At 34.5% G+C, this 20420-nt stretch overlaps 6 non-coding genes across 6 annotated transcripts; all 6 read right to left on the reverse strand.

Annotated features, from left to right (window-relative positions):
- Window positions 1-4586: 4586 nt before the first annotated feature.
- Window positions 4587-4658, reverse strand: Trnad-guc (transfer RNA aspartic acid (anticodon GUC)). Its single transcript has one exon. It is a non-coding gene; the product is annotated as a tRNA-Asp (tRNA).
- Window positions 4659-7973: 3315 nt separating this feature from the next.
- On the reverse strand, window positions 7974-8045 carry Trnad-guc (transfer RNA aspartic acid (anticodon GUC)). Its single transcript has one exon. It is a non-coding gene; the product is annotated as a tRNA-Asp (tRNA).
- A 3390-nt stretch (window positions 8046-11435) lies between these two features.
- On the reverse strand, window positions 11436-11507 carry Trnad-guc (transfer RNA aspartic acid (anticodon GUC)). The gene has a single exon. It is a non-coding gene; the product is annotated as a tRNA-Asp (tRNA).
- Window positions 11508-13168: 1661 nt separating this feature from the next.
- Window positions 13169-13240, reverse strand: Trnad-guc (transfer RNA aspartic acid (anticodon GUC)). Its single transcript has one exon. It is a non-coding gene; the product is annotated as a tRNA-Asp (tRNA).
- A 1660-nt stretch (window positions 13241-14900) lies between these two features.
- Window positions 14901-14972, reverse strand: Trnad-guc (transfer RNA aspartic acid (anticodon GUC)). The gene has a single exon. It is a non-coding gene; the product is annotated as a tRNA-Asp (tRNA).
- Window positions 14973-16631: 1659 nt separating this feature from the next.
- On the reverse strand, window positions 16632-16703 carry Trnad-guc (transfer RNA aspartic acid (anticodon GUC)). Its single transcript has one exon. It is a non-coding gene; the product is annotated as a tRNA-Asp (tRNA).
- Window positions 16704-20420: the final 3717 nt, after the last annotated feature.

The following is a 20420-nucleotide window of genomic DNA, read 5'->3' on the forward strand; positions in this document are numbered from 1 at the left end:
GAAAAATACTTGATAAACTGATTAAAGAGGTAATACAGATTGTGATTAGTACATCAAAGGGACAGCCGTTCTGCAAGCGGGTGGTCAATGACTTTGAAAAAAACAACACTGATAAGGTTAACAGAAAATTTCAGCAGCGCTTCATTAGACAGTTCTCCTTTTTTCTTTGTAATTATCAAAATCAGCTTTGCTGCCTATATAAATACGGAATCAACTACTTGGCTTATACTTCGTTTGACACAATTATAAAAGCGAGTTCAATTTATCGCAAGACGACTTTAGTAATAAAATGTCACCCAATGCTGTTGAGAACTGCAATACAATCGGACTCCTGAGCATGAGTTTCTGTGAAACGCTTCACGTGTCTCCAAAGATTGAAAGATTTCATACAGCGAAACCAAGACGTAGAATGAAGAGACAATCAACCAACAGTAAACCCACTTGCATTAACAAATCTGCAACGACTAGTACAACAAGGAAACGAGCTCGAAGCGAAGAAAAGGAACATGTAAACGATCGTTTGCAATGCCAACCAGAATGCCTTTTCAAAGACTATCGACAGCAAGCGAAACGTTTTAGACACGTGTCAGATATCACTGCTTGCAAAAATCCTTCTTACGCTCACCAAACAACTACAGTGCCAATTGGAAGAAGAATCAATTTCAGTAAAATATCTGATGTTGGTCCATCTTTCCCGAACCTGTCATGCTCTTCGTTGGTTACCAGTGTTCTGCGAGGTCAACATGGTCGGCGTTGTCAGCAAAACTTGCGCACGTGTGCTGTTGCATAAAATGTTGCATCATTTTATTATTTTCATTTTCTACATTAAGTATATGTTTGTTCCAACCTTTTGTATTAAAAAAAATATTATTCAGCTTTTCTTTATTGTTTTGTCTTTATATATGCGCACGTATTTATCTGTTATGTTTCAGTTTTCAAATGTTATTCATGTAATTTCATGGTTCCAAATATAAAGCAAAGTTCGTGTATTTCATTCATGTTTCAACTACCAACTTCCAATCAGTTATATCTAGAATTATGTTAAGGTTTACAATTTGAGCGGAATCGAAATAACATAAAAGTAGAAAAAGCAAATGAATAACTTCAGCCTTTGAAAAAGATCTCCCCGTCGGGGAACCGAACCCCGGTCTCCCGCGTGACAGGCGGGGATACTGACCACTATACTAACGAGGAAGACGTGACAGGGTAGCATACCTATATTGGCTGGTGTTATTTCGCGTTTTGAATAATAAGAAAGAAAAAAAAAGCTTCTGAGATTTGGAATGTCACATTTACAAATTAATATATCATATCAACTCTATCCATATTTTTGTTAACATTTGTATGGTTTACTAATCGAACCGTGTTTCCTATACATCTCAGATGATAGAAATATTCATCATTAAACGTAAGACCACTTGCAAACAAATTAAATTGCATTTGAACTTTATTGATTTGTGTGTCTTTCAAAAAGAAGAAGAATTGGTGATTTCAAAATAATAGCTAAACACATTTTTGTTGAATACTGTAAAGTTGTAAAACCATCAGTGATAATTGGAAATATTATTTTAATTGGCTCGTCATTATACGTGTATATTTATCAACAAGCTTTAGATATCTCTAGTTTAACTAAGTGAAGATTTATATTTAGTTGAGTACTTATTCAAGGTACTGAAAAACTTATTTTGTATATTTGTCTTTAGTGCATCGTTTGCTTTGATGAGATTGAAACCGAAAAATACTTGATAAACTGATTAAAGAGGTAATACAGATTGTGATTAGTACATCAAAGGGACAGCCGTTCTGCAAGCGGGTGGTCAATGAATTTGAAAAGACAACACTGATAAGGTCAACAGAAAATTTCAGCTGCGCTTCATTAGACAGTTCTCCTTTTTTGTTTGTAATTATCAAAATCAGCTTTGCTGCCTATAAAAATATGGAATCAACTACTTGGCTTATACTTCGTTTGACACAATTATAAAAGCGAGTTCAATTTATCGCAAGACGACTTTAGTAATAAAATGTCACCCAATGCTGTTGAGAACTGCAATACAATCGGACTCCTGAGCATGAGTTTCTGTGAAACGCTTCACGTGTCTCCAAAGATTGAAAGATTTCATACAGCGAAACCAAGACGTAGAATGAAGAGACAATCAACCAACAGTAAACCCACTTGCATTAACAAATCTGCAACGACTAGTACAACAAGGAAACGAGCTCGAAGCGAAGAAAATGAACATGTAAACGATCGTTTGCAATGCCAACCAGAATGCCTTTTCAAAGACTATCGACAGCAAGCGAAACGTTTTAGACACGTGTCAGATATCACTGCTTGCAAAAATCCTTCTTACGCTCACCAAACAACTACAGTGCCAATTGGAAGAAGAATCAATTTCAGTAAAATATCTGATGTTGGTCCATCTTTCCCGAACCTGTCATGCTCTTCGTTGGTTACCAGTGTTCTGCGAGGTCAACATGGTCGGCGTTGTCAGCAAAACTTGCGCACGTGTGCTGTTGCATAAAATGTTGCATCATTTTATTATTTTCATTTTCTACATTAAGTATATGTTTGTTCCAACCTTTTGTATTAAAAAAAATATTATTCAGCTTTTCTTTATTGTTTTGTCTTTATATATGCGCACGTATTTATCTGTTATGTTTCAGTTTTCAAATGTTATTCATGTAATTTCATGGTTCCAAATATAAAGCAAAGTTCGTGTATTTCATTCATGTTTCAACTACCAACTTCCAATCAGTTATATCTAGAATTATGTTAAGGTTTACAATTTGAGCGGAATCGAAATAACATAAAAGTAGAAAAAGCAAATGAATAACTTCAGCCTTTGAAAAAGATCTCCCCGTCGGGGAACCGAACCCCGGTCTCCCGCGTGACAGGCGGGGATACTGACCACTATACTAACGAGGAAGACGTGACAGGGTAGCATACCTATATTGGCTGGTGTTATTTCGCGTTTTGAATAATAAGAAAGAAAAAAAAAGCTTCTGAGATTTGGAATGTCACATTTACAAAATTATATATCATATCAACTCTATCCATATTTTTGTTAACATTTGTATGGTTTACTAATCGAACCGTGTTTCCTATACATCTCAGATGATAGAAATATTCATCATTAAACGTAAGACCACTTGCAAACAAATTAAATTGCATTTGAACTTTATTGATTTGTGTGTCTTTCAAAAAGAACAAGAATTGGTGATTTCAAAATAATAGCTAAACACATTTTTGTTGAATACTGTAAAGTTGTAAAACCATCAGTGATAATTGGAAATATTATTTTAATTGGCTCGTCATTATACGTGTATATTTATCAACAAGCTTTAGATATCTCTAGTTTAACTAAGTGAAGATTTATATTTAGTTGAGTACTTATTCAAGGTACTGAAAAACTTATTTTGTATATTTGTCTTTAGTGCATCGTTTGCTTTGATGAGATTGAAACCGAAAAATACTTGATAAACTGATTAAAGAGGTAATACAGATTGTGATTAGTACATCAAAGGGACAGCCGTTCTGCAAGCGGGTGGTCAATGAATTTGAAAAGACAACACTGATAAGGTCAACAGAAAATTTCAGCTGCGCTTCATTAGACAGTTCTCCTTTTTTGTTTGTAATTATCAAAATCAGCTTTGCTGCCTATAAAAATATGGAATCAACTACTTGGCTTATACTTCGTTTGACACAATTATAAAAGCGAGTTCAATTTATCGCAAGACGACTTTAGTAATAAAATGTCACCCAATGCTGTTGAGAACTGCAATGCAATCGGACTCCTGAGCATGAGTTTCTGTGAAACGCTTCACGTGTCTCCAAAGATTGAAAGATTTCATACAGCGAAACCAAAACGTAGAATGAAGAGACAATCAACCAACAGTAAACCCACTTGCATTAACAAATCTGCAACGACTAGTACAACGAGGAAACGAGCTCGAAGCGAAGAAAATGAACATGTAAACGATCGTTTGCAATGCCAACCAGAATGCCTTTTCAAAGACTATCGACAGCAAGCGAAACGTTTTAGACACGTGTCAGATATCACTGCTTGCAAAAATCCTTCTTACGCTCACCAAACAACTACAGTGCCAATTGGAAGAAGAATCAATTTCAGTAAAATATCTGATGTTGGTCCATCTTTCCCGAACCTGTCATGCTCTTCGTTGGTTACCAGTGTTCTGCGAGGTCAACATGGTCGGCGTTGTCAGCAAAACTTGCGCACGTGTGCTGTTGCATAAAATGCTGCATCATTTTATTATTTTCATTTTCTATATTAAGTATATGTTTGTTCCAACCTTTTGTATTAAACAAAATATTATTCAGCTTTTCTTTATTGTTTTGTCTTTATATATGCGCTTGTATTTATCTGTTATGTTTCAGTTTTCAAATGTTATTCATGTAATTTCATGGTTCCAAATATACAGCAAAGTTCGTGTATTTCATTCATGTTTCAACTACCAACTTTCAATCAGTTATATCTAGAATTATGTTAAGGTTTACAATTTGAGCGGAATCGAAATAACATAAGAGTAGAAAAAGCAAATGAATAACTTCAGCCTTTGAAAAAGATCTCCCCGTCGGGGAATCGAACCCCGGTCTCCCGCGTGACAGGCGGGGATACTGACCACTATACTAACGAGGAAGACGTGACAGGGTAGCATACCTATATTGGCTGGTGTTATTTTGCGTTTTGAATAATAAGAAAGAAAAAAAAAGCTTCTGAGATTTGGAATGTCACATTTACAAATTAATATATCATATCAACTCTATCCATATTTTTGTTGACGATTGTATGGTTTACTAATCGAACCGTGTTTCCTATACATCTCAGATGATAGAAATATTCAACATTAAACGTAAGACCACTTGCAAACAAATTAAATTGCATTTGAACTTTATTGATTTGTGTGTCTTTCAAAAAGAACAATAATTGGTGATTTCAAAATAATAGCTAAACACATTTTTGTTGAATACTGTAAAGTTGTAAAACCATCAGTGATAATTGGAAATATTATTTTAATTGGCTCTTCATTATACGTGTATATTTATCAACAAGCTTTAGATATCTCTAGTTTAACTAAGTGAAGATTTATATTCAGTTGAGTACTTATTCAAGGTACTGAAAAACTTATTTTGTATATTTTTCTTTAGTGCATCGTTTGCTTTGATGAGATTGAAACCGAAAAATACTTGATAAACTGATTAAAGATGAAATACAGATTGTGATTAGTACATCAAGGGGACAGCCGTTCTGCAAGCGGGTGGTCAATGAATTTGAAAAAACAACACTGATAAGGTTAACAGAAAATTTCAGCAGCGCTTCATTAGACAGTTCTCCTTTTTTCTTTGTAATTATCAAAATCAGCTTTGCTGCCTATATAAATACGGAATCAACTACTTGGCTTATACTTCGTTTGACACAATTATAAAAGCGAATTCAATTTATCGCAAGACGACTTTAGTAATAAAATGTCACCCAATGCTGTTGAGAACTGCAATGCAATCGGACTCCTGAGCATGAGTTTCTGTGAAACGCTTCACGTGTCTCCAAAGATTGAAAGATTTCATACAGCGAAACCAAGACGTAGAATGAAGAGACAATCAACCAACAGTAAACCCACTTGCATTAACAAATCTGCAACGACTAGTACAACAAGGAAACGAGCTCGAAGCGAAGAAAATGAACATGTAAACGATCGTTTGCAATGCCAACCAGAATGCCTTTTCAAAGACTATCAACAGCAAGCGAAACGTTTTAGACACGTGTCAGATATCACTGCTTGCAAAAATCCTTCTTACGCTCACCAAACAACTACAGTGCCAATTGGAAGAAGAATCAATTTCAGTAAAATATCTGATGTTGGTCCATCTTTCCCGAACCTGTCATGCTCTTCGTTGGTTACCAGTGTTCTGCGAGGTCAACATGGTCGGCGTTGTCAGCAAAACTTGCGCACGTGTGCTGTTGCATAAAATGTTGCATCATTTTATTATTTTCATTTTCTATATTAAGTATATGTTTGTTCCAACCTTTTGTATTTTCAAATGTTATTCATGTAATTTCATGGTTCCAAATATACAGCAAAGTTCGTGTATTTCATTCATGTTTCAACTACCAACTTCCAATCAGTTATATCTAGAATTATGTTAAGGTTTACAATTTAAGCGGAATCGAAATAACATAAGAGTAGAAAAAGCAAATGAATAACTTCAGCCTTTGAAAAAGATCTCCCCGTCGGGGAATGGAACCCCGGTCTCCCGCGTGACAGGCGGGGATACTGACCACTATACTAACGAGGAAGACGTGACAGGGTAGCATACCTATATTTGCTGGTGTTATTTCGCGTTTTGAATAATAAGAAAGAAAAAAAAAAGCTAATGAGATTTGGAATGTCATATTTACAACTTAATATATCATATCAACTCTATCCATATTTTTGTTAACAATTGTATGGTTTACTAATCGAACCGTGTTTCCTATACATCTCAGATGATAGAAATATTCAACATTAAACGTAAGACACTTGCAAACAAATTAAATTGCATTTCAACTTTATTGGTTTGTGTGTCTTTCAAAAAGAACAAGAATTGTTGATTTCAAAATAATAGCTAAACACATTTTTGTTGAATACTGTAATGTTGTAAAACCATCAGTGATAATTGGAAATATTATTATTATTGGCTCGTCATTATACATGTATATTTATCAACAAGCTTTAGATATCTCTAGTTTAACTAAGTGAAGATTTATATTCAGTTGAGTACTTATTCAAGGTACTGAAAAACTTATTTTGTATATTTGTCTTTAGTGCATCGTTTGCTTTGATGAGATTGAAACCGAAAAATACTTGATAAACTGATTAAAGAGGTAATACAGATTGTGATTAGTACATCAAAGGGACAGCCGTTCTGCAAGCGGGTGGTCAATGAATTTGAAAAAACAACACTGATAAGGTTAACAGAAAATTTCAGCAGCGCTTCATTAGACAGTTCTCCTTTTTTCTTTGTAATTATCAAAATCAGCTTTGCTGCCTATATAAATACGGAATCAACTACTTGGCTTATACTTCGTTTGACACAATTATAAAAGCGAGTTCAATTTATCGCAAGACGACTTTAGTAATAAAATGTCACCCAATGCTGTTGAGAACTGCAATGCAATCGGACTCCTGAGCATGAGTTTCTGTGAAACGCTTCACGTGTCTCCAAAGATTGAAAGATTTCATACAGCGAAACCAAGACGTAGAATGAAGAGACAATCAACCAACAGCAAACCCACTTGCATTAACAAATCTGCAACGACTAGTACAACAAGGAAACGAGCTCGAAGCGAAGAAAATGAACATGTAAACGATCGTTTGCAATGCCAACCAGAATGCCTTTTCAAAGACTATCGACAGCAAGCGAAACGTTTTAGACACGTGTCAGATATCACTGCTTGCAAAAATCCTTCTTACGCTCACCAAACAACTACAGTGCCAATTGGAAGAAGAATCAATTTCAGTAAAATATCTGATGTTGGTCCATCTTTCCCGAACCTGTCATGCTCTTCGTTGGTTACCAGTGTTCTGCGAGGTCAACATGGTCGGCGTTGTCAGCAAAACTTGCGCACGTGTGCTGTTGCATAAAATGTTGCATCATTTTATTATTTTCATTTTCTATATTAAGTATATGTTTGTTCCAACCTTTTGTATTAAAAAAAATATTATTCAGCTTTTCTTTATTGTTTTGTCTTTATATATGCGCACGTATTTATCTGTTATGTTTCAGTTTTCAAATGTTATTCATGTAATTTCATGGTTCCAAATATACAGCAAAGTTCGTGTATTTCATTCATGTTTCAACTACCAACTTTCAATCAGTTATATCTAGAATTATGTTAAGGTTTACAATTTGAGCGGAATCGAAATAACATAAGAGTAGAAAAAGCAAATGAATAACTTCAGCTTTTGAAAAAGATCTCCCCGTCGGGGAATCGAACCCCGGTCTCCCGCGTGACAGGCGGGGATACTGACCACTATACTAACGAGGAAGACGTGACAGGGTAGCATACCTATATTGGCTGGTGTTATTTCGCGTTTTGAATAATAAGAAAGAAAAAAAAAGCTTCTGAGATTTGGAATGTCACATTTACAAATTAATATATCATATCAACTCTATCCATATTTTTGTTAACAATTGTATGGTTTACTAATCGAACCGTGTTTCCTATAAATCTCAGATGATAGAAATATTCAACATTAAACGTAAGACCACTTGCAAACAAATTAAATTGCATTTGAACTTTATTGATTTGTGTGTCTTTCAAAAAGAACAAGAATTGGTGATTTCAAAATAATAGCTAAACACATTTTTGTTGAATACTGTAAAGTTGTAAAACCATCAGTGATAATTGGAAATATTATTTTAATTGGCTCTTCATTATACGTGTATATTTATCAACAAGCTTTAGATATCTCTAGTTTAACTAAGTGAAGATTTATATTCAGTTGAGTACTTATTCAAGGTACTGAAAAACTTATTTTGTATATTTTTCTTTAGTGCATCGTTTGCTTTGATGAGATTGAAACCGAAAAATACTTGATAAACTGATTAAAGATGAAATACAGATTGTGATTAGTACATCAAAGGGACAGCCGTTCTGCAAGCGGGTGGTCAATGAATTTGAAAAAACAACACTGATAAGGTTAACAGAAAATTTCAGCAGCGCTTCATTAGACAGTTCTCCTTTTTTGTTTGTAATTATCAAAATCAGCTTTGCTGCCTATAAAAATATGGAATCAACTACTTGGCTTATACTTCGTTTGACACAATTATAAAAGCGAGTTCAATTTATCGCAAGACGACTTTAGTAATAAAATGTCACCCAATGCTGTTGAGAACTGCAATGCAATCGGACTCCTGAGCATGAGTTTCTGTGAAACGCTTCACGTGTCTCCAAAGATTGAAATATTTCATACAGCGAAACCAAGACCTAGAATGAAGAGACAATCAACCAACAGTAAACCCACTTGCATTAACAAATCTGCAACGACTAGTACAACAAGGAAACGAGCTCGAAGCGAAGAAAATGAACATGTAAACGATCGTTTGCAATGCCAACCAGAATGCCTTTTCAAAGACTATCGACAGCAAGCGAAACGTTTTAGACACGTGTCAGATATCACTGCTTGCAAAAATCCTTCTTACGCTCACCAAACAACTACAGTGCCAATTGGAAGAAGAATCAATTTCAGTAAAATATCTGATGTTGGTCCATCTTTTCCGAACCTGTCATGCTCTTCGTTGGTTACCAGTGTTCTGCGAGGTCAACATGGTCGGCGTTGTCAGCAAAACTTGCGCACGTGTGCTGTTGCATAAAATGTTGCATCATTTTATTATTTTCATTTTCTATATTAAGTATATGTTTGTTCCAACCTTTTGTATTAAAAAAAATATTATTCAGCTTTTCTTTATTGTTTTGTCTTTATATATGCGCACGTATTTATCTGTAATGTTTCAGTTTTCAAATGTTATTCATGTAATTTCATGGTTCCAAATATACAGCAAAGTTCGTGTATTTCATTCATGTTTCAACTACCAACTTCCAATCAGTTATATCTAGAATTATGTTAAGGTTTACAATTTGAGCGGAATCGAAATAACATAAGAGTAGAAAAAGCAAATCAATAACTTCAGCCTTTGAAAAAGATCTCCCCGTCGGGGAATCGAACCCCGGTCTCCCGCGTGACAGGCGGGGTACTGACCACTATATTAACGAGGAAGACGTGACAGGGTAGCATACCTATATTGGCTGGTGTTATTTCGCGTTTTGAATAATAAGAAAGAAAAAAAAAGCTTCTGAGATTTGGAATGTCACATTTACAAATTAATATATCATATCAACTCTATCCATATTTTTGTTAACAATTGTATGGTTTACTAATCGAACCGTGTTTCCTATACATCTCAGATGATAGAAATATTCAACATTAAACGTAAGACATTTGCAAACAAATTAAATTGCATTTGAACTTTATTGATTTGTGTGTCTTTCAAAAAGAACAAGAATTGGTGATTTCAAAATAATAGCTAAACACATTTTTGTTGAATACTGTAAAGTTGTAAAACCATCAGTGATAATTGGAAATATTATTTTAATTAGCTCGTCATTATACGTGTATATTTATCAACAAGCTTTAGATATCTCTAGTTTAACTAAGTGAAGATTTATATTCAGTTGAGTACTTATTCAAGGTACTGAAAAACTTATTTTGTATATTTGTCTTTAGTGCATCGTTTGCTTTGATGAGATTGAAACCGAAAAATACTTGATAAACTGATTAAAGAGGTAATACAGATTGTGATTAGTACATCAAAGGGACAGCCGTTCTGCAAGCGGGTGGTCAATGAATTTGAAAAAACAACACTGATAAGGTTAACAGAAAATTTCAGCAGCGCTTCATTAGACAGTTCTCCTTTTTTGTTTGTAATTATCAAAATCAGCTTTGCTGCCTATAAAAATATGGAATCAACTACTTGGCTTATACTTCGTTTGACACAATTATAAAAGCGAGTTCAATTTATCGCAAGACGACTTTAGTAATAAAATGTCACCCAATGCTGTTGAGAACTGCAATGCAATCGGACTCCTGAGCATGAGTTTCTGTGAAACGCTTCACGTGTCTCCAAAGATTGAAAGATTTCATACAGCGAAACCAAGACGTAGAATGAAGAGACAATCAACCAACAGTAAACCCACTTGCATTAACAAATCTGCAACGACTAGTACAACAAGGAAACGAGCTCGAAGCGAAGAAAATGAACATGTAAACGATCGTTTGCAATGCCAACCAGAATGCCTTTTCAAAGACTATCGACAGCAAGCGAAACGTTTTAGACACGTGTCAGATATCACTGCTTGCAAAAATCCTTCTTACGCTCACCAAACAACTACAGTGCCAATTGGAAGAAGAATCAATTTCAGTAAAATATCTGATGTTGGTCCATCTTTCCCGAACCTGTCATGCTCTTCGTTGGTTACCAGTGTTCTGCGAGGTCAACATGGTCGGCGTTGTCAGCAAAACTTGCGCACGTATGCTGTTGCATAAAATGTTGCATCATTTTATTATTTTCATTTTCTATATTAAGTATATGTTTGTTCCAACCTTTTGTATTAAAAAAAATATTATTCAGCTTTTCTTTATTGTTTTGTCTTTATATATGCGCACGTATTTATCTGTTATGTTTCAGTTTTCAAATGTTATTCATGTAATTTCATGGTTCCAAATATACAGCAAAGTTCGTGTATTTCATTCATGTTTCAACTACCAACTTCCAATCAGTTATATCTAGAATTATGTTAAGGTTTACAATTTGAGCGGAATCGAAATAACATAAGAGTAGAAAAAGCAAATGAATAACTTCAGCCTTTGAAAAAGATCTCCCCGTCGGGGAATCGAACCCCGGTCTCCCGCGTGACAGGCGGGGATACTGACCACTATACTAACGAGGAAGACGTGACAGGGTAGCATGCCTATATTGGCTGGTGTTATTTCGCGTTTTGAATAATAAGAAAGAAAAAAAAAGCTTCTGAGATTTGGAATGTCACATTTACAAATTAATATATCATATCAACTCTATCCATATTTTTGTTAACAATTGTATGGTTTACTAATCGAACCGTGTTTCCAATACATCTCAGATGATAGAAATATTCAACATTAAACGTAAGACCACTTGCAAACAAATTAAATTGCATTTGAACTTTATTGATTTGTGTGTCTTTCAAAAAGAACAAGAATTGGTGATTTCAAAATAATAGCTAAACACATTTTTGTTGAATACTGTAAAGTTGTAAAACCATCAGTGATAATTGGAAATATTATTTTAATTGGCTCGTCATTATACGTGTATATTTATCAAAAAGCTTTAGATATCTCTAGTTTAACTAAGTGAAGATTTATATTCAGTTGAGTACTTATTCAAGGTACTGAAAAACTTATTTTGTATATTTGTCTTTAGTGCATCGTTTGCTTTAATGAGATTGAAACCGAAAAATACTTGATAAACTGATTAAAGAGGTAATACAGATTGTGATTAGTACATCAAAGGGACAGCCGTTCTGCAAGCGGGTGGTCAATGAATTTGAAAAAAACAACACTGATAAGGTTAACAGAAAATTTCAGCAGCGCTTCATTAGACAGTTCTCCTTTTTTTTTTGTAATTATCAAAATCAGCTTTGCTGCCTATAAAAATATGGAATCAACTACTTGGCTTATACTTCGTTTGACACAATTATAAAAGCGAGTTCAATTTATCGCAAGACGACTTTAGTAATAAAATGTCACCCAATGCTGTTGAGAACTGCAATGCAATCGGACTCCTGAGCATGAGTTTCTGTGAAACGCTTCACGTGTCTCCAAAGATTGAAAGATTTCATACAGCGAAACCAAGACGTAGAATGAAGAGACAATCAACCAACAGTAAACCCACTTGCATTAACAAATCTGCAACGACTAGTACAACAAGGAAACGAGCTCGAAGCGAAGAAAATGAACATGTAAACGATCGTTTGCAATGCCAACCAGAATGCCTTTTCAAAGACTATCGACAGCAAGCGAAACGTTTTAGACACGTGTCAGATATCACTGCTTGCAAAAATCCTTCTTACGCTCACCAAACAACTACAGTGCCAATTGGAAGAAGAATCAATTTCAGTAAAATATCTGATGTTGGTCCATCTTTCCCGAACCTGTCATGCTCTTCGTTGGTTACCAGTGTTCTGCGAGGTCAACATGGTCGGCGTTGTCAGCAAAACTTGCGCACGTGTGCTGTTGCATAAAATGTTGCATCATTTTATTATTTTCATTTTCTATATTAAGTATATGTTTGTTCCAACCTTTTGTTTTAAAAAAAATACTATTCAGCTTTTCTTTATTGTTTTGTCTTTATATATGCGCACGTATTTATCTGTTATGTTTCAGTTTTCAAATGTTATTCATGTAATTTCATGGTTCCAAATATACAGCAAAGTTCGTGTATTTCATTCATGTTTCAACTACCAATTTCCAATCAGTTATATCTAGAATTATGTTAAGGTTTACAATTTGAGCGGGATCGAAATAACATAAGAGTAGAAAAAGCAAATGAATAACTTCAGCCTTTGAAAAAGATCTCCCCGTCGGGGAATCGAACCCCGGTCTCCCGCGTGACAGGCGGGGATACTGACCACTATACTAACGAGGAAGACGTGACAGGGTAGCATACCTATATTTGCTGGTGTTATTTCGCGTTTTGAATAATAAGAAAGAAAAAAAAAGCTTCTGAGATTTGGAATGTCACATTTACAAATTAATATATCATATCAACTCTATCCATATTTTTGTTAACAATTGTATGGTTTACTAATCGAACCGTGTTTCCTATACATCTCAGATGATAGAAATATTCAACATTAAACGTAAGACACTTGCAAACAAATTAAATTGCATTTGAACTTTATTGGTTTGTGTGTCTTTCAAAAAGAACAAGAATTGGTGATTTCAAAATAATAGCTAAACACATTTTTGTTGAATACTGTAATGTTGTAAAACCATCAGTGATAATTGGAAATATTATTTTAATTGGCTCGTTATTATAGGTGTATATTTATCAACAAGCTTTAGATATCTCTAGTTTAACTAAGTGAAGATTTATATTCAGTTGAGTTCTTATTCAAGGTACTGAAAAACTTATTTTGTATATTTGTTTTAGTGCATCGTTTGCTTTGATGAGATTGAAACCGAAAAATACTTGATATACTGATTAAAGAGGTAATACAGATTGTGATTAGTACATCAAAGGGACAGCCGTTCTGCAAGCGGGTGGTCAATGAATTTGAAAAAACAACACTGATAAGGTTAACAGAAAATTTCAGCAGCGCTTCATTAGACAGTTCTCCTTTTTTGTTTGTAATTATCAAAATCAGCTTTGCCTATATAAATATGGAATCAACTACTTGGTTTATAGCCTACTTCGTTTGACACAATTATAAAAGCGAGTTCAATTTATCGCAAGACGACTTTAGTAATAAAATGTCACCCAATGCTGTTGAGAACTGCAATGCAATCGGACTCCTGAGCATGAGTTTCTGTGAAACGCTTCACGTGTCTCCAAAGATTGAAAGATTTCATACAGCGAAACCAAGACGTAGAATGAAGAGACAATCAACCAACAGTAAACCCACTTGCATTAACAAATCTGCAACGACTAGTACAACAAGGAAACGAGCTCGAAGCGAAGAAAATGAACATGTAAACGATCGTTTGCAATGCCAACCAGAATGCCTTTTCAAAGACTATCGACAGCAAGCGAAACGTTTTAGACACGTGTCAGATATCACTGCTTGCAAAAATCCTTCTTACGCTCACCAAACAACTACAGTGCCAATTGGAAGAAGAATCAATTTCAGTAAAATATCTGATGTTGGTCCATCTTTCCCGAACCTGTCATGCTCTTCGTTGGTTACCAGTGTTCTGCGAGGTCAACATGGTCGGCGTTGTCAGCAAAACTTGCGCACGTGTGCTGTTGCATAAAATGTTGCATCATTTTATTATTTTCATTTTCTATATTAAGTATATGTTTGTTCCAACCTTTTGTTTTAAAAAAAATACTATTCAGCTTTTCTTTATTGTTTTGTCTTTATATATGCGCACGTATTTATCTGTTATGTTTCAGTTTTCAAATGTTATTCATGTAATTTCATGGTTCCAAATATACAGCAAAGTTCGTGTATTTCATTCATGTTTCAACTACCAATTTCCAATCAGTTATATCTAGAATTATGTTAAGGTTTACAATTTGAGCGGGATCGAAATAACATAAGAGTAGAAAAAGCAAATGAATAACTTCAGCCTTTGAAAAAGATCTCCCCGTCGGGGAATCGAACCCCGGTCTCCCGCGTGACAGGCGGGGATACTGACCACTATACTAACGAGGAAGACGTGACAGGGTAGCATACCTATATTTGCTGGTGTTATTTCGCGTTTTGAATAATAAGAAAGAAAAAAAAAGCTTCTGAGATTTGGAATGTCACATTTACAAATTAATATATCATATCAACTCTATCCATATTTTTGTTAACAATTGTATGGTTTACTAATCGAACCGTGTTTCCTATACATCTCAGATGATAGAAATATTCAACATTAAACGTAAGACACTTGCAAACAAATTAAATTGCATTTCAACTTTATTGGTTTGTGTGTCTTTCAAAAAGAACAAGAATTGGTGATTTCAAAATAATAGCTAAACACATTTTTGTTGAATACTGTAATGTTGTAAAACCATCAGTGATAATTGGAAATATTATTTTAATTGGCTCGTTATTATAGGTGTATATTTATCAACAAGCTTTAGATATCTCTAGTTTAACTAAGTGAAGATTTATATTCAGTTGAGTTCTTATTCAAGGTACTGAAAAACTTATTTTGTATATTTGTTTTAGTGCATCGTTTGCTTTGATGAGATTGAAACCGAAAAATACTTGATATACTGATTAAAGAGGTAATACAGATTGTGATTAGTACATCAAAGGGACAGCCGTTCTGCAAGCGGGTGGTCAATGAATTTGAAAAAACAACACTGATAAGGTTAACAGAAAATTTCAGCAGCGCTTCATTAGACAGTTCTCCTTTTTTGTTTGTAATTATCAAAATCAGCTTTGCCTATATAAATATGGAATCAACTACTTGGTTTATAGCCTACTTCGTTTGACACAATTATAAAAGCGAGTTCAATTTATCGCAAGACGACTTTAGTAATAAAATGTCACCCAATGCTGTTGAGAACTGCAATGCAATCGGACTCCTGAGCATGAGTTTCTGTGAAACGCTTCACGTGTCTCCAAAGATTGAAAGATTTCATACAGCGAAACCAAGACGTAGAATGAAGAGACAATCAACCAACAGTAAACCCACTTGCATTAACAAATCTGCAACGACTAGTACAACAAGGAAACGAGCTCGAAGCGAAGAAAATGAACATGTAAACGATCGTTTGCAATGCCAACCAGAATGCCTTTTCAAAGACTATCGACAGCAAGCGAAACGTTTTAGACACGTGTCAGATATCACTGCTTGCAAAAATCCTTCTTACGCTCACCAAACAACTACAGTGCCAATTGGAAGAAGAATCAATTTCAGTAAAATATCTGATGTTGGTCCATCTTTCCCGAACCTGTCATGCTCTTCGTTGGTTACCAGTGTTCTGCGAGGTCAACATGGTCGGCGTTGTCAGCAAAACTTGCGCACGTGTGCTGTTGCATAAAATGTTGCATCATTTTATTATTTTCATTTTCTACATTAAATATATGTTTGTTCCAACCTTTTGTATTAAAAAAAATATTATTCAGCTTTTCTTTATTGTTTTGTCTTTATATATGCGCACGTATTTATCTGTTATGTTTCAGTTTTCAAATGTTATTCATGTAATTTCATGGTTCCAAATATACAGCAAAGTTCGTGTATTTCATTCATGTTTCAACTACCAACTTCCAATCAGTTATATCTAGAATTATGTTAAGGTTTACAATTTGAGCGGAATCGAAATAACATAAAAGTAGAAAAACAAATGAATAACTTCAGCCTTTGAAAAAGATCTCCCCGTCGGGGAATCGAACCCCGGTCTCCCGCGTGACAGGCGGGGATACTGACCACTATACTAACGAGGAAGACGTGACAGGGTAGCATACCTATATTGGCTGGTGTTATTTCGCGTTTTGAATAATAAGAAAGAAAAAAAAAGCTTCTGAGATTTGGAATGTCACATTTACAAATTAATATATCATATCAACTCTATCCATATTTTTGTTAACAATTGTATGGTTTACTAATCGAACCGTGTTTCCTATACATCTCAGATGATAGAAATATTCAACATTAAACGTAAGACCACTTGCAATCAAATTAAATTGCATTTGAACTTTATTGGTTTGTGTGTCTTTCAAAAAGAACAAGAATTGGTGATTTCAAAATAATAGCTAAACACATTTTTGTTGAATACTGTAATGTTGTAAAACCATCAGTGATAATTGGAAATATTATTTTAATTGGCTCGTTATTATAGGTGTATATTTATCAACAAGCTTTAGATATCTCTAGTTTAACTAAGTGAAGATTTATATTCAGTTGAGTTCTTATTCAAGGTACTGAAAAACTTATTTTGTATATTTGTTTTAGTGCATCGTTTGATTTGATGAGATTGAAACCGAAAAATACTTGATATACTGATTAAAGAGGTAATACAGATTGTGATTAGTACATCAAAGGGACAGCCGTTCTGCAAGCGGGTGGTCAATGAATTTGAAAAAACAACACTGATAAGGTTAACAGAAAATTTCAGCAGCGCTTCATTAGACAGTTCTCCTTTTTTGTTTGTAATTATCAAAATCAGCTTTGCTGCCTATATAAATATGGAATCAACTACTTGGTTTATAGTCTACTTCGTTTGACACAATTATAAAAGCGAGTTCAATTTATCGCAAGACGACTTTAGTAATAAAATGTCACCCAATGCTGTTGAGAACTGCAATGCAATCGGACTCCTGAGCATGAGTTTCTATGAAACGCTTCACGTGTCTCCAAAGATTGAAAGATTTCATACAGCGAAACCAAGACGTAGAATGAAGAGACAATCAACCAACAGTAAACCCACTTGCATTAACAAATCTGCAACGACTAGTACAACAAGGAAACGAGCTCGAAGCGAAGAAAATGAACATGTAAACGATCGTTTGCAATGCCAACCAGAATGCCTTTTCAAAGACTATCGACAGCAAGCGAAACGTTTTAGACACGTGTCAGATATCACTGCTTGCAAAAATCCTTCTTACGCTCACCAAACAACTACAGTGCCAATTGGAAGAAGAATCAATTTCAGTAAAATATCTGATGTTGGTCCATCTTTCCCGAACCTGTCATGCTCTTCGTTGGTTACCAGTGTTCTGCGAGGTCAACATGGTCGGCGTTGTCAGCAAAACTTGCGCACGTGTGCTGTTGCATAAAATGTTGCATCATTTTATTATTTTCATTTTCTACATTAAATATATGTTTGTTCCAACCTTTTGTATTAAAAAAAATATTATTCAGCTTTTCTTTATTGTTTACTCTTTATATATGCGCACGTATTTATCTGTTATGTTTCAGTTTTCAAATGTTATTCATGTAATTTCATGGTTCCAAATATACAGCAAAGTTCGTGTATTTCATTCATGTTTCAACTACCAACTTCCAATCAGTTATATCTAGAATTATGTTAAGGTTTACAATTTGAGCGGAATCGAAATAACATAAAAGTAGAAAAACAAATGAATAACTTCAGCCTTTGAAAAAGATCTCCCCGTCGGGGAATCGAACCCCGGTCTCCCGCGTGACAGGCGGGGTTACTGACCACTATACTAACGAGGAAGACGTGACAGGGTAGCATACCTATATTGGCTGGTTTTATTTCGCGTTTTGAATAATAAGAAAGAAAAAAAAAGCTTCTGAGATTTGGAATGTCACATTTACAAATTAATATATCATATCAACTCTATCCATATTTTTGTTAACAATTGTATGGTTTACTAATCGAACCGTGTTTCCTATACATCTCAGATGATAGAAATATTCAACATTAAACGTAAGACCACTTGCAAACAAATTAAATTGCATTTGAACTTTATTGATTTGTGTGTCTTTCAAAAAGAACAAGAATTTGTGATTTCAAAATAATAGCTAAACACATTTTTGTTGAATACTGTAAAGTTTTAAAACCATCAGTGATAATTGGAAATATTATTTTAATTGGCTGGTCATTATACGTGTATATTTATCAACAAGCTTTAGATATCTCTAGTTTAACTAAGTGAAGATTTATATTCAGTTGAGTACTTATTCAAGGTACTGAAAAACTTATTTTGTATATTTGTCTTTAGTGCATCGTTTGCTTTGATGAGATTGAAACCGAAAAATACTTGATAAACTGATTAAAGAGGTAATACAGATTGTGATTAGTACATCAAAGGGACAGCCGTTCTGCAAGCGGGTGGTCAATGAATTTGAAAAAACAACACTGATAAGGTTAACAGAAAATTTCAGCTGCGCTTCATTAGACAGTTCTCTGTTTTTGTTTGTAATTATCAAAATCAGCTTTGCTGCCTATATAAATACGGAATCAACTACTTGGCTTATACTTCGTTTGACACAATTATAAAAGCGAGTTCAATTTATCGCAAGACGACTTTAGTAATAAAATGTCACCCAATGCTGTTGAGAACTGCATTGCAATCGGACTCCTGAGCATGAGTTTCTGTGAAACGCTTCACGTGTCTCCAAAGATTGAAATATTTCATACAGCGAAACCAAGACGTAGAATGAAGAGACAATCAGCCAACAGAAAACCCACTTGCATTAACAAATCTGCAACGACTAGTACAACAAGGAAACGAGCTCGAAGCGAAGAAAATGAACATGTAAACGATCGTTTGCAATGCCAACCAGAATGCCTTTTCAAAGACTATCGACAGCAAGCGAAACGTTTTAGACACGTGTCAGATATCACTGCTTGCAAAAATCCTTCTTACGCTCACCAAACAACTACAGTGCCAATTGGAAGAAGAATCAATTTCAGTAAAATATCTGATGTTGGTCCATCTTTCCCGAACCTGTCATGCTCTTCGTTGGTTACCAGTGTTCTGCGAGGTCAACATGGTCGGCGTTGTCAGCAAAACTTGCGCACGTGTGCTGTTGCATAAAATGTTGCATCATTTTATTATTTTCATTTTCTATATTAAGTATATGTTTGTTCCAACCTTTTGTATTAAAAAAAATATTATTCAACTTTTCTTTATTGTTTTGTCTTTATATATGCGCACGTATTTATCTGTTATGTTTCAGTTTTCAAATGTTATTCATGTAATTTCATGGTTCCAAATATACAGCAAAGTTCGTGTATTTCATTCATGTTTCAACTACCAACTTCCAATCAGTTATATCTAGAATTATGTTAAGGTTTACAATTTGAGCGGAATCCAAATAACATAAGAGTAGAAAAAGCAAATGAATAACTTCAGCCTTTGAAAAAGATCTCCCCGTCGGGGAATCGAACCTCGGTCTCCCGCGTGACAGGCGGGATAATGACCACTATACTAACGAGGAAAACGTGACAGGGTAGCATACCTATATTGGCTGGTGTTATTTCGCGTTTTGAATAATAAGAAAGAAAAAAAAAGCTTCTGAGATTTGGAATGTCACATTTACAAATTAATATATCATATCAACTCTATCCATATTTTTGTTAACAATTGTATGGTTTACTAATCGAACCGTGTTTCCTATACATCTCAGATGATAGAAATATTCAACATTAAACGTAAGACCACTTGCAAACAAATTAAATTGCATTTTAA

The sequence above is a fragment of the Ascidiella aspersa genome, chromosome 3, assembly GCF_963924565.1.
Source record: "Ascidiella aspersa chromosome 3, kaAscAspe10.2, whole genome shotgun sequence".
NCBI lineage: Eukaryota > Metazoa > Chordata > Ascidiacea > Phlebobranchia > Ascidiidae > Ascidiella > Ascidiella aspersa.